Source organism: Zophobas morio, unplaced genomic scaffold, assembly GCF_036711695.1.
Source record: "Zophobas morio isolate AGI-343-1 ecotype UQ-CSIRO unplaced genomic scaffold, CSIRO_AGI_Zmor_V1 ptg000009l, whole genome shotgun sequence".
Classification (NCBI taxonomy): domain Eukaryota; kingdom Metazoa; phylum Arthropoda; class Insecta; order Coleoptera; family Tenebrionidae; genus Zophobas; species Zophobas morio.
The window spans coordinates 9419789-9434825 of record NW_026972114.1 but is presented as its reverse complement, the minus strand read 5'-3'; the positions used below and the strand labels follow the sequence as shown (position 1 = coordinate 9434825).

The window sequence follows — 15037 nt, the reverse complement described above, 5'->3', positions numbered from 1 at the left end:
AAAGCCTGCTTGATTACCCCATCCCGTAAACTGATCAAACATGCTTATCAGTAGCTGCAGATTATGCAACACCTAAAAATAACCCAACACCCAGTTCTGCTCTATTTCATCTCCAAGTGCCAAAAATCCTCTACCTACACACCGATACAGCGTTTTCCCAATCCCGCCAAAAAATTCTTCTACATTAAAAAAGTCGAATTACTCTTGAAAAATGACGCACCCCCAAAATCACCAATTCTCTTATACAGAATAAATGAAAAGAACAAACAAAAAGCACTACTCGATAATTAGTGATATGAAAAAGCGCGAATCGCGCCGACACATCCCACCCCCAGCTTCCGAAAGGTCGATCGGGGTAATTAATCATATATGTGTTAATTTAAATTTATATAAACACAACAACCCCTGCCATTGCATTTAATCTTAATATTTCAGTGGCGAAAATCGCGCAGGCCAACACGAAAACATGGCAGAAGGAGGCGACGGACGAACAGTTGACTGCCGGCGTCCGTTTCGCGAGCATGGCCAACTGCGTTTCCCCCGCTCATCGTTCTGTTTTCCCGTTCTGAGTAGCGGAATTTTTTCGGGATTTTTGGGGGAACTGAAGTGGCGCGATTTTCAAAAAAAAGTGACCGTTTTAATAACTGGACCATTAAACAAACGATAATGTGGTCTGTGTTGATGAATTATAATAATAAGGAAGTTGAGTAAACACTAACACAAAAAGTGAGACGTCCATTCATTTCAGACAGTTCTGGGAAATAAAGGTTGCCAAAGTAACGTTACTATCACAACAAATTTAGTGAATGTGATGTGTTTTGACGTTCTGTAAGCATGGATTTGTAGGCCGTCGTTAACTCGTCATAACAAAGGGAGCAATTCGATGTACAACCGGTGGTTGAGCAGTCGGATGCATCGCATTGTAAGTAGCATGGAACTTTATTCGCGACCTTCATCACTGTCAGACAAAATATTTAGTTAAAAAACATTGATAAGAGGCGATAAATTAATTTCGTATGAATTTCCCAACAAAACCGCACTGTTTTTATACATAAACCGCAAATATTTACCCTATTATTCAGCGGTGTTTGGGATTTTTGAGGTTAAGGCAGCGCCACCTACAATGTTGAGGTTATGTTAGCGCCATCTAGTGTACGAGTAGTTGTGTTGAGCTCGAGCTATTAATAGATTGTCTTTTTTTTATTTACGGCGGTAATTGTGTGTTTCATTTGTATGTTGATTATCGGTCTGGTGAGAAAAAAACGTTCAAACAACAAACGAAGAGTGTAAACAAATTATTGAGTTTTTACCTTTAATGGGTGTGCGGTGTGTACTTTGTTTCAATCGGTTGATTTCAATGTGTAAATGGAACGGTAATTATTAGTTAGTGTCGACGTGCCATAAATCAATTGGTCGAAGATGACAAACGAATTTCGTATTTTTGGATTGGTTTGGAACGTTGAACTGAAGTGCGTTTTTATTTTTATAGCGGAAAGTGAAATTATCCCTGCTTGTGACTAGGTCACGGAGTTCATCCTGTTCTAGATGTTAGCAGGTGTGACAAGTAATTTCAAGTATAACTAATTTTAAAATACAAAGTGTAAGGTTTCTGATTAAGTTCAAAATACAAAGTACTACATCCTTAATTAAGTTCATTTCTGTTATTTCCCCTGCATTTAAGTTTCCACTGCCTGCCACTAATGAATTTAATTATTTTATTTTTATAACTTTTAGTTGGTCGACGCCGCTGCTTAAAGTCGTTTGAAGTGCTTTGAATATACATTATTACATTTTCAAATCTTTAAATTTCTACAAATTTTACAGTTAATGTAAAATGATTTGGAGGGTTCTTTAATTATCTTTTGAAAGTATAAATCAACACAAATTTTTTATCAATACATACATGTACATGTACATAATTCTTCAATGTGAATTTAAATTAACTCTTACGTGTGTACTTTTTTTAGAAACATTTGCCACTATATCCTCCTATATTTACATTTAGAAAATCTTTGTGGTAGACAACAAATCAACTTGAAGATAGTGGTGAGTTATAAAATTTTATTGTATACGAGATAATTAAAAAATGACGCTCTAACTCTATGGAACGTTGTTGAGGACTGTATATTGACCAAAGAAAAAATAATTTTAAAAAACCTTGTCCCAAGATGTAGAAGATACAGGCCTTCAATTTTAAATTTTTCTTTTAGATATTTGACTAGGTATATTTAATTCAGTGTTCAAAATAATTTTGAAAATATCATAGCTGTATTGTCTTTATTTTATAATATTACACATTTTTTAATTTGTCTTTCTACATCAATATTTTGTTTTTGTAAGTGAACGTCAGATTGACGTAAGGAATTTTTTTAATGATTTTTCTCGAACTTGGATTCGTGAATTTAAAAATGCACCACTGTCTTGTTAAAATTTTAATTTATCTTTTTTAAACACTAAACGTCTTCTTTTCTTTAATTCGATAACCAGTTTCGGCTTTCTTGGTCATGCTCAGGTTGAAGTTGAATAAATTAAGCACATTGAATAAGAATTTGTTACAATTATTAATTAAGATAAGCTAAACTTTAATCTACTTATCTTATCATTTAAGAATTTGAAAATCTTTCTTGTTCTAACATGTTTGAAAATCCTGCGTGTTTAGTCAAATAGTAAATCGTAACTGCAATTTTTATTTGAAGCAAATCTGTTGTTCTTTACAAAAGAGATTTAAAACTTCAGAGCTTCGGTAAAACCATCAATAAAAATGGTGAAACAACCAAATTATAAAATAATTGAAAATTGAATCAGACATATGATGGATTTTGCATGCGAACGGAATTGATGTTATGCATATACAAATTAAAAAAGTAATAATAAAATCAACCACAAAAAAACAGAAACAAAAACAGTTACGATAAATCTGGCACGTCAAAAACAAATTTTTAATTCTGATGTATAGCTGAAAATTCAGAGAAAATACCACTGCTAATTTCAAATAAATTAAAACAAAATTCTCTAAAGCTTTTTCGTTGTTCCGACCAATTTAAATGCCGATAATTGAACGGTGTGTACTCGTTACATATTTATCGGTTTCCATTTACACAAAATTGAGCTTTGCTTGGATATCTTTTCGATTAAACTTGAAATGTGCCGAAAATGTAACCTTTATTTTAACCGGAAATGCTGTACATGGTGTTTTTTTTAAGACTTCCACACCTTTTGATTTTTTTTTATGTAAGTGTAATCCGCCTGTACATTATTTGATAAAGAATATTGTCGGACTGAGAAACATAAAAAATGTAAACACAAATTCCTGTAAAGCATTTTGTTCCTGAAAGTTCTAAAATAAAACTGTAGTTGTACTTGATTCCGATCTAAAAAGTGGTATGAAAAAATGAAATAAATAAAAAGAATCGTGCAGCCTTTTACACCTAATAAGGTAATGACATTAATCTTAAAAACCACAATAAAGTATATTACTCGAATTTATAATGGCTATAGTAAAACTGTTACACCGGGGCTAAGTGATTGTTTCAGGTCATAGAATACAAAAATACAGGATTCCCGGTTTTCTCTCTCTACCTATGAAATGTTTTTTTAAAAACATGGTCTCCCAAAATTAATCTCAAATGTTAGATCTAATTTAGCATTATCGTGAAGACTGTGGTAATCTAATCAAAATTTGATCTACTCACCATGATAAAAAATTGTTATTATCAGTTTGACATTTTTTTTGGTAAATCCCTCTTGAAATTGTAACGGAAACTGCTCCTTTAGTGGTGGTTAATAATCTACCCTTAGGTCCAGATTTCCACTTAAGGGTTGCTCCAAACAAAAACTAAGTTTGTCTAGACGAATTTCACGACCTGCGTTCAAACTTCTTCGAACTTTCGCCAAGATACTAAAATTCACGTAGTTATTACATAACATACCCAAATATCCAATTATTATATAATTTTTCTGTAAAAAGTTTGCGCTGAGGTGCGATGTTTTCTATGTGTAGTTAAAAATCCCAATATATTTTTGTGTTCACAAAAACTGTAAGAACTTTGACCACCTTATTAAGAGAATTTCAATTTTTTTAGTTTTTTTTGTTTCATTTGGTGGTGAATTATCACACCCTTTTCACGTTGCTTTTACGTTGTTTGTTCATTTCCGCCTCTTCGCGTCCTCATCGCTGGACCCATTTTCTGTGTTAATCACCTCTCAGGCTTTTATTGCACTCGTGATGAGCACTCATCCATAATCTTGATGCACTCAGCACATGTGATTTTACTTTCACATTATATCGCCTTTTCTCATTTCTCATAATCCTTTCAGCCCGCCCATTTTCATTAAAATCCAGAAAAAACCAATCTCCATATCGTGCATCAACTCTCGTTTAAAAGCACAAAAAAGATATTCCGAACTCTCAACTTTTAAAATATGACGAAAATAAACATTGTTGCAATTCAGCGGGGAGATATTTTCGACTTTCTCAACAAAACGAATGATGGATGATTCGCGAATGTACTTTACGGGAATCGAAACGACCCTCCGTCCCATAAATAAAAAACAAACAGCAGGGCCGGCTTCAATTTGTGTGCACTCAGATGCACAACAACAAGCTTTTCCTCTCTGCAATAAATAATGACGCTCTCAACACCACAATGCATTCAGAATTAAATATTAGCAAGACAATTCACTCAATAATTTATATATTTATAACTGCGAGGTTTATTTAAAAGTATTTAAAAACTAACTAATCAATAACTAACGTAACAGTAGTAAATAAGACGAATGATATCGAATTTCTTTAAGAATGAACGCAAACCTATTAAAAAAACGTGTTGTTGACGCTGAAAGCAGTTGTGAACGCTACTGTAAGTCTTCTATTTGTGAAAAACCTTACGAAGAATTGCTCGAACGGTGCTTGAATAAATCAGTAGAACAAAAGCGGAAAATATATTAGAATCGCAGTTTTCACCTGTTTGCACAACAACATTTTATTTTTTAATGTAGCTTTTTGATATTAAGTTAATACGACTCAACAATTATGCTTCAACTTTTCGGATTCAACTCCAAGTTGAATTAGTTTAAGTTTGGTCTGGCAACAATAACCGGACAAAATTTGACCATCTTGTTAATTTCAGGAAAGTGAAGTGAAGTGAAGAATATGGGTAATTTATATATAACTTATTTTGCAAAATGACCAGAACGATACTTTTGCTGAAAAATGAATCTTTAGTCAGTATGTAAAGAATACGACATTGACGGGTCAAATTATTGGTTAAAAAAATCTCTTTTGCGTGGCGCTACAATTTTTTCTTGAAAGAATGCACTTATTCGACCCTTAACTCTATTATCTCTAAAATCTGTGAACGTAGGTTTATGCTGTAATTAATGGAAGTTCTTTCAATGACACGTAATTTTAAAACAGAGGACAAGGCGGACACTTCTCATTATCTTACAATTTGTCCAATCTCTTGCATTTGTCAGGTTCTGGAATTAATAACACTGAGCAACAAGATTTTTGAATCTGGATTTAGCGGCAGTTTTTTAGTAAAATCGTTTTTTTTTACAATACACGATCCTTGACAAACGTTGTAATGAATGCGAGTGTTATAATAGCCATAAAATAAAATTGTATACACTATTTTTTCTGCAACCAGTTACAATAATGAAAAAAATATCAAAATATTTGAAGTTTAGCAGTAACAAAGAAATATTATTCTTTTTGGTAAGTAATGACAGTCTGAATCATACAATTTTTAAAGAGCAATTGCATGGGTATTTTTCTAATACTATGATTAGATATCGTTGACGTTGAAAAAATGGGTTCAAAATTTGATTCCCCACGTTTACTTTATTTTGATTTAATTAATCAATGTATGTATCAGCGACTTCCGTCCACCGTTACGTTTTAATGAAGTTATATCACCACCGGGGTCAATTAGTATTGTTGCAGAACTGCGACGAAAGCAGTGTCCAGTGTATAAATTGGAATTTGGAAGATTTAAGAAAGTAGCAATTTTTTTCCCACGTATCTAAATTTATTTATTCCTACGTTTGGATGGTACATTTACTGTTGACTTGAAGATTACTTCGACAGAACTTTCCTCGCCCATAAAATACAGTTTGTCATATCCAGCTCTTTCGAAAAACCAAAAGATTTGATTTTGCGAAATGTATTGTTTTTTATGGCAACCATTATAAGATAAAATAAAAATATGTATCTAATGTTTCACATTTTTGCAAGGACGTATATACTAGTTTGGATAGATGCATTGTAATACTAATAATAAAAGTATTGTATTATTGTTATTCTTGAATAGTGATTTATAATCACTAAATTAACAACGCAATTTAATCACGTCTAACCTGTAGATGTGACAGTGAAACAGAAACTAAACTAAAAGATACTACGAAGTGCATGCAATAACCGGATCACAATGCCGACGATCCAGACTTTTATTGCTCTGACTTTCGCTTATTGAATAAAACATTACATTTTATTTTGATTTTCGATGTTGTAATTCACATTAGGTTAATTATAACTTGTCTAAATCTAGGGGAGGCTCAGCATCCCCTAGCCTCTCCTAGCTATGGTCTTGTCTGGGTTATGAAATATCGAGAAAATATGGAAATACCAAATTGCCCGATGGATTCAATTACTGTACGTCCTTAGGTTACCCTCCATAAGAAAAACAACTTGAAAGTGTTTATGTTTATACGTCGGAAGAATGTCATGTAGAAATTAGTTTGATTTGATCGAGTTCGTCCCCTCAAAACAGAGGACCAAAACTATTAAGTAGTAATCTATAAACATGTTTGTATTTTCACATGTTCGGAAAAATGGGGTGAATTATTTTTAATTTGATCAATAAAAAATATGAATGCAGTGATGAAACACAAGTAAAACATCATCATATTTTGCACATTTTGGGCAGAATTTATTCGGCAAAATTTTTCGGGAGGAATAAACAGATTTATTTTCATTAACAATTTACCATGCTTACAATGACTTTAAAATGTCAAAGCATTGAGTTTTGCAATTCTTGATTTATTCAATAAAATAAATTGATCGATTAATTAATTTTTTTGGGTCACCTTGTATGATCAAATCTAAAAAATATGATTGCAATTACCATACCTTGCACTTCTTAGATAGGATTTATTCGGCAAAGTTTTGAGATGAGGTCATCAATTTTTTGGGGTTGATAAACAGATACATTTTACTAAAAAAGTTACCATGCTTACAATAACTTCAAAACGTCTGCAAGATTTCAGAATATTCAGTTTTGGAATTCTTGATTTAAACAATAAAATAAATTGACCGAGTCTTTAATTTTTTTGAGGCACCTTGTATAAGCGAATATAAAAAAAATGGTCTAAAGAGTTTAGCCAGTACTTCCCTCACTGTCGGAAACGTGACGATTGCATGTCTATTATGTTTTTTTTCTGATTACATTTTTGTAGCGGGGCATTTAAAAAAAATGCGATGACGTCGTCAACATTTTTGCAAGGACATGTATATCAGTTTGGATAGATGTAGTGTAATACTAAAAATAAAAGTACTGTATTCCCAAATTTTCTGGAAAATGAATTGAGTCGTCTTGAATATTGATTTATGAAATTTTCGTGTCACAGTGTTTGTAATCAAACTCCTCCGAAACGGCTTGACCAATTTTTTTTGTGTATATTCGGTAGGTCTGTGAATAGGTCGTAAACTATTTTTTATACCCCTAAGTGATATGGCATTTTTTTATTAATTTTTGGACTTTTTTTTAGTTTTTTAATATTTGGCATCAAAAAATACATATAACCCTACACTGTCACGCTTCTACCACCAACCCCCATTTTTTAATAACGATATTAGTATCTTTACTTTCGTCTACAGATGAATTTTTATGTATTATATTATTATATTTTGCCTTTTTTTAATATATGTAGCCTTCTTTTCACAACAAAAACTTAAAAATGTGTAAAATGGTATATTTTTGTCAGAAAATATGATTTTTGCAGATGATTACTTAAGACCATGTTTGGAAAAACTACCAAGGAGTTTGCAATTAAGCACGACGAACAAAGAAAAATCACTACAACAGAGACCGGGTGGGTGGGCGGGGTTTATGATTTGTTTTCAGTTTCTTGTCGTGAATAGAAAACTACGTTCGTATATTAAGAAAAAAAGGCAAAATATTAACCCCGTCCACCCGTCCTTTTTTTTTATTCGTCGTGAGCAGGAGGGCGGAACTTAATTACAAAATCCTTCTTTCTCTGGTAAAAAATTGTATTATATATGTCGTGTTATTGAAAGAAAACTGTGAATATTAAGAAAAAAAAAAAACAAAAAATAAGCCCCACCCGCCCGCCCCAATCGCGTTTGTGATGAATTTTTCATTCTTTGTCAGACCAAGGGGTGGGGCGGTTAAATCGACTGAAAAAATTATTAGACTTACCGAAAATTTTAGCAGGATCATGAATCTGTGTTTATTTTTTTAAACTTTACAAAATTGGTTCGAAAAATGATGAAAATTAGAACCAATTTCGTTTTTTTGTATAGAAATCAATAGCACCACATGTCTTTAAAGTAATCAGATTAACATAGAAATTTTTAATATTTCTAATAATAAACAATTTTTAGTTATCCTCTCGGCGCCTCCTCAATTTTTGAACAAAATTTAATATTGGGCAAATCGATTCCAGAAATGAATAGTCGTATAAGAAATTTGCCCATGATAACGAACCTGTGCTTATTTCCGTCGTATACAGCGGATAAAAATATGTCTCTAAACAAAATACATATTTTGACCGGACTTAATTTAATTATAATTTACTTATTTTAATGTAATTGTTTATTTAATTACCGAAATAGTCATTAGAAATAATGTATATGGCAAAATAACGTTTGCCGGGTCAGTTAGTAATCAATGAAATAACGAAACAGTTTACTCACATATGTCACGTGTTTTAGCAGAAGCGACTGAAAATCATTTATGTATAAGCATTTTTAATTTAAGACAACAAGCGGTAACACTTCTTGAGACTCTATACATGAGAGTCAAACAGAGAAATTGCAAACAATACCGATGGTCGTCCAGACTTTTTTATTGCTTCGACTTCCGTTTATTATATAAAGCATTGTATTTTATTTTAATGTTTGATGGTGCAGTTTCCAATTGGTTGATTATATATATTGTCTATACCACATTCACGGAACCTAGTCAGCGCAACAAAACAAATGCACACCTTGTTTCAAACGAGTTTTTACTCTACAAAATTTTGTGTCTATCAAATTGGATTGGTGCAATGTAATACTAATAATCGCAGTGTTGTATTTCCAAATTTTCAGGCAAATGTAGTGAGCTGTTCCTGATTTAACCAATAAAATAAATTGACTCATTCATTAATTTTTTTGAACCACCTGTTAAGCAAATCAAAAAAATATGAATGGAATGATAAATCACAAGTACAGACTCATCATATCTTGTACATTTTAGATAGGACTTATGCAGCAAAATTTTGGGGTGACGTCATCAATTTTTTAGGGTGGATGAGCAAATACAGTTTGATTAAAAATTTACCATGCTTATGATAACTTTAAAACAACTGCAAGATTTCAAAGCATTCGGTTTGGCAGATTCAAAATTAAATTCTAAAATGTTGTTTTGTAATTTTAATTTGTTTCCAAAAATTTGGACGTTTCGGGTAAAAATTTAATACGGAATCATAACCTACATGTATAGGACTATGTTATTTCATACAATTATTCAAAATCATTTAGGTCCCGTAAATCTAACTTGTTCAGTTCATTTGTTCTGCAAGCTCCCATAATACCCAAAATTCGTGTGACCTTAATAAATAGGAGTATTTATTATCAGGGGCTTTTCCAATAAATTGCTTTATCTCATTTGTTGACAACGTTTTAGCCTTTTTGGCCACATGCCCGTCAGTTTTTCTTTTTAATTGATAAAGTATATTTTAAAATTGAGTAATAAATGAGTCCGTAAGCTTGTTGATTCTAACTTTTTGGATAATTGATCGAAATACACAGTTATAACATTTTTTGAAAAGTTGGTAACTTTGTTTTCCTTTCTCCAATCCATAAATTGGGAATAAAAGTTTTTATACGTCTTCCGGGATTTTGACGGAAATAAGTCGTTTGTCGTCTTGTTGGCTTGTTCCGTAATTTCAGGTGGTGTTTTCACTACTTCTTTTATCAAGAAACATTTTCACTGATTTTATTGATTTTAATAGAACAAATTTGGACAATGTTATCGTAACTGTCAGATTGACAATTTTTTTTGTTTCTCAGATGTGCATGGCAATCGTTGGTATTATTTTATTATGGGCGTAAGCTGCATTTCTATTGGTTCTTCTTATAATACAGATCTAATGCGTCTACTATAAGCATGGGAGTAGAAAAAAAAATCATTACAAGAGCGGAAAACAAGTTTAAATTTGTCTACAACAACACGGTTTTGTCTAGCGGAGTTCTAAAATCAGCTTCATTCTATATTATTACTTCATGTATTGTAGATAAAAATTATCATATATATTCCGTCTATTCTGGCTAGGCCTTTGAGAGAGCTCCGGTAGGTTGTTGTTAATCAAATTAGAAGCATACGGCATAAACGCTAATTTGTTGTCATGGATACCTTCATATTCGCACGGTACAATTCAATAACTTTCTGTTAGCGGTATCATTTTTAAGGCTTTTGATAATGTTCAGGTGGCTGTGATGGTAGCCAATTTGAACCAATCTTTTTTATATGTTTACTTTCTTTGTCTTTCAGTATTGCGAACCATATATTTTTCCAATAATTCAAACATCTTTTAAACTCTCCATCACAAGTCATAGCATTAATTTTCAAAACCGTCTAAGGGCATTTGGAAGTACCTCAAATAACTTTGTATAAATTAAATTGATATAATTAGAACGGATCTATGTAATTTAATACAGCATACTACGACATTGTTAGACATATTATCTGTCAAGAAACCTCTTTTAAACATTAAGTTCCGAAAATTTGGATGTAAATTTTTAAAGACTTACTCAACAGGATCTAAATATTGTATACAAAATGCTTGGGAATAAACCATTTAAGTTCCTGAAACATTTTAAAATGTTTAAAATTCAATTTTTGGGAAATTGCGTTAAAATATAAACGGTCGTAGGCACCGATTGAATTAACATTCCGATTTTGAGCATCCCTGACTAAAAATGACGTTTAAGTGACAGCTTTGCAAAGAATGAAATTTCTTTGAAGTCCGGAATTACAATAATAAAATGAGTTTAATACCAGAAAAAAGGTAGACAAATAACAAAGTTTCTTTTAAATCTGAAGCGCATCTGCCATGACAAAATCTCCCAATGACATCTAAAACTCGTTTTCATTGTTTCTCATGGTCGTGTATATTTCTTAAAAGGTTAATTACATTTTTTACATGTTGCATTTGTACGTAAATAAAAAGTATGAACAAAAAAATAATTAAAAAGTACAATATTTTGAAGTTCGCGATTTTGCGCTTAGTCTCTGAAGACGGTCCTGTAAACATCGCACCCGAACAGGTGAATAATTGACCACGTGTCCTTGAAGGTCATACTAACTCTCTGACCTTGAACGTGATCAGTTCCAACCAATGACTTCTCTTTAAATTGGCGCGAAATTTTTTCACGATCCCATGTCGCCTTTTCCTGCGGAATTATTTATGTCAATATAGTATTGGATAAAGGAAGCCGAAAGGATAAAACAGAAAAAAACGTTTCCTATTTCAGGAAGGATTCGAGCCGGCGACAGGGAAAGCACTTGCGCAAAATTGACTTTCATCTTGTATTTGGAATTTCATCGGGTTGCAGTGTGCATTTCTGAAAGAGTGCAGCAGTTGGCAGTAATGAAATAATTGACTGTGGATTTAATGGACGAATGACTTCCTGCCATGGCCGATAATTCATCGTTTCCTGTCAATACAATGCACTCTTCGAAACAAAGCGGGTTTTACAGAAAACTCGATGATGGCGCGTTTTTTGTTGAATAGAAGGCAGCAGATGACCAATCGGGTGTAATTGTGTCGATAAAATTACAAGTGACGATATGAATTATTGATGTTAGTGTGTCATTATTATTAGTTTAGACTAAAAATGGACAAATCTCATAAAGTGTAGGTGCTATAAAAAACGCATTAGATCAATCGGCGTATCTGTAGGGCTAAATAAAACTAACCCAATCAATAATTTATCTGTTGCTTTTTTCTAATCGGTTTCTACTTGGAGTTATTGAGGTCTCATCATTCGAACACTGTAGCAAATTACGTTTAATAATAACTTTCGTGTAGATGTACGATGAAGGACAGCAATAAACGTTCGTAATGAGAATGAAAGAAAAAAAATTAATTGCATTCAGACTTTGTATCATGGCTATTAAAATTCTTTTCTGTGCGAAATTGGGGGCGGGTACCGACAGCTACTTAAGGATGAAAGATTACGTCCCTGTAGTGGATTGTGAATGCAAGTATTTTCAGTTTACAAATACTAAAAGGTAAAAAAAATACATTCGCTCCTTGGAGAGTTAACATTATTGCACATTCTAGATCAACAGACGCTGAGAAGCGAAGCGTGTATAAAAAGAATCAAAGAGCCAAACCGGGTGTATTTTAAAATATTTACGATGCAATATGAGAACTATATGGAATACGAAGTTTACTTTGTATTCGTGGTGTCTAGCAAAATTGGACCTGAAATCCACAGCAGAGGTGCCATTCTTTTCTCCAGTAATGTTTGCAAGGTTATTTTGGGAATTGTGAATTATTATTTATTAAAATAATATATGGCAATTTACGCTTGCATATTCAATATTTCCTGAATTATTAAATTGGTCATTTGACCTTTCAGTTAATAACAGTAATTTAGAACACACAATAAGGATCACATTATCTTTTTTTAAGAAATATTTTTGTTGGAACCATTATAGAATCAATTAGACAAAAAAAATCAGAAATGAAATTAAAAGCAAATTTAAAATTTCTGACTGATTCTGTCAAGTTTATATCAACCTTATTTAATACCAAGTCCAATTCAGTATTTGAACGAAAGATACTTATAACGGAGATATAGAACGAAATCCGATAAGTGACGAAAATTTGAAAAACTACATTTATTCAGCACCATGACTTAACACAATCAATTTTACCCTTCCTACGAACTATAAGCAAATATCCCTAGTTATTTGAGTTTCCTTTTATTAGTGTTTTACTTTGTGGATTAACCTTACCACGCAAAAATTGATTAAATAATTGTAACTCTGTTTCGAATTTTCGCCAGTTACCGAGTTTTCGTTCGACACCTTCGGTATCTACGTACATAGGCTGATTTCAAAATATATGCAATAATTGTAACCCCGGCATCACGTACCGAAGTAATGTGGAAATATAGAAAAAACAAATTAAAAGTCGAAGGGGGTAAATCTCCATGAACCAACGTTCGAATGAAAACGATGTAAAAGTCAGCGAATGCTGATGTCGGGCTTTTCTTCGACGCGTTCCAAAATTTGTTCTTCGGCTTGCTATTCTTTAGTTGAGTTTGTTGAGTTTGAGTCATGATCTCAAAGATACTGTACCACTGATCTAAATGTCCAACCTACGTTTCCATCAGCCACACCATAAAGCTTTACCATATCGACACGCTCTGAATCGGAAAAATTCACCATTGTCAAAGACGTTAACCCAACAGTGACGGCAACCAACTGATATATGACTGGCCTTTATCGTGCTTTTGCGCTTTGCTTATCAGTGATCCAGTTTTTTGGTGCTTAACCCTACTCGTTCTATGCTAATCATTGAATAGTAATTATGGTAGTTCAAGAAACACTACCAGTGGCGTGCATAACAATTTATATTTGAATTACACAGTGCAATAAATTAGATTGTGAACTATTCCCTATTTTTTTATTGCACATATTTCGAAATCACCCTATATTACAAACATTACATCTTATTACACGTTTCACTCGATTTAGACATGCAACTATTTTTTTGTTTAACCAAGAATTGATTCTTTAGTCGTAAATTGAACAATCGGATAATTGAAAAATCGAAATGTAGAAGAACCGAAAACTCAAATCGAAAAACCTAAAATTTTAAAAATTGCAAAGTTAAAATTTCGAAAAGATGAAAAATCGGGATATCGAAGTATAAAACAGTCGACAAATTGAAAAATATAAAGTTTTAAAAACGAAAAATTGAAAGTCCAAAAAGCAAAAAGTCAAGAAATCGACAAATCCAGAACTCAAAAATTGAAAAGTCGAAATATTAAAACATTCCAAAAGCAAACTATCGAAAAATTCAAAAATAGAAAAAAAATTGACGAATCGAAAAACTGAAAAATCGCAAAATTGAACGAAGTATCCATAAATTGGGAAATTCAAATAATGAAAAATTGGGAAATCGAAAAGTCAAAAAAGCAAAGTCGAAAAATGGCAAACTTAAAAAATCGAAAAATTGAAAAATCAAAAACCGGAACAATCGAAGAATTGAAGAACTGAAGAACTGAAAGATTGAAACTTTGGGAAGTTGAGCAATGGGAAAAGCAAAAAACAGATTAATTGAGAAATCGGAAAACTGAAAATTCAGAAATGCTAAAATTCGGAAAATCGAAAAATCTGAAATTTAAAACATTGAAAAATTAAAATATCGTAAAATTGAAAATTGGAGAAATCGAAACATCAAAAAATCAAAAAAATAAAAATTCTAAAATCTAAAATTTAAAAATAGAAAAACTGAAAAATCAAAAGATCGAGAAATCGAGGAGTCGAAAAGTCGAGAAGCCGAAAAATTGAAAAATTGAATTGATAAATCGAGAGATTGAACAATTAAAACATCCAAACATCCGCATCTCGATAAATTACGATATCAAAAAATTAAAAATCGGAAATTTAAAAATTCGGAAATTTGAAAAATTAAAATAGAGAAGAACTGAAAACTCGAGAAATTGAGAAATCTATAATTTTAAAAACTGAAAAACTAAAATATCGAAAAGTTGAAAATTTGAGAAATTGAAATA

The 15037-nt window shown here is 32.1% G+C and overlaps 1 protein-coding gene across 2 annotated transcripts in view; it reads left to right on the top strand.

The window, feature by feature from the left end:
- Window positions 1-512: 512 nt before the first annotated feature.
- Window positions 513-15037, top strand: part of LOC135125827 (5-hydroxytryptamine receptor 1) — a 307214-nt gene continuing 292689 nt past the window's right edge. For both annotated transcript variants that reach the window (XM_064051534.1, XM_064051533.1), the window contains exon 1: window positions 513-922. The gene's annotated coding sequence lies outside the window, so the exon portion shown is untranslated. The remainder of the gene's footprint in view (window positions 923-15037) is intronic.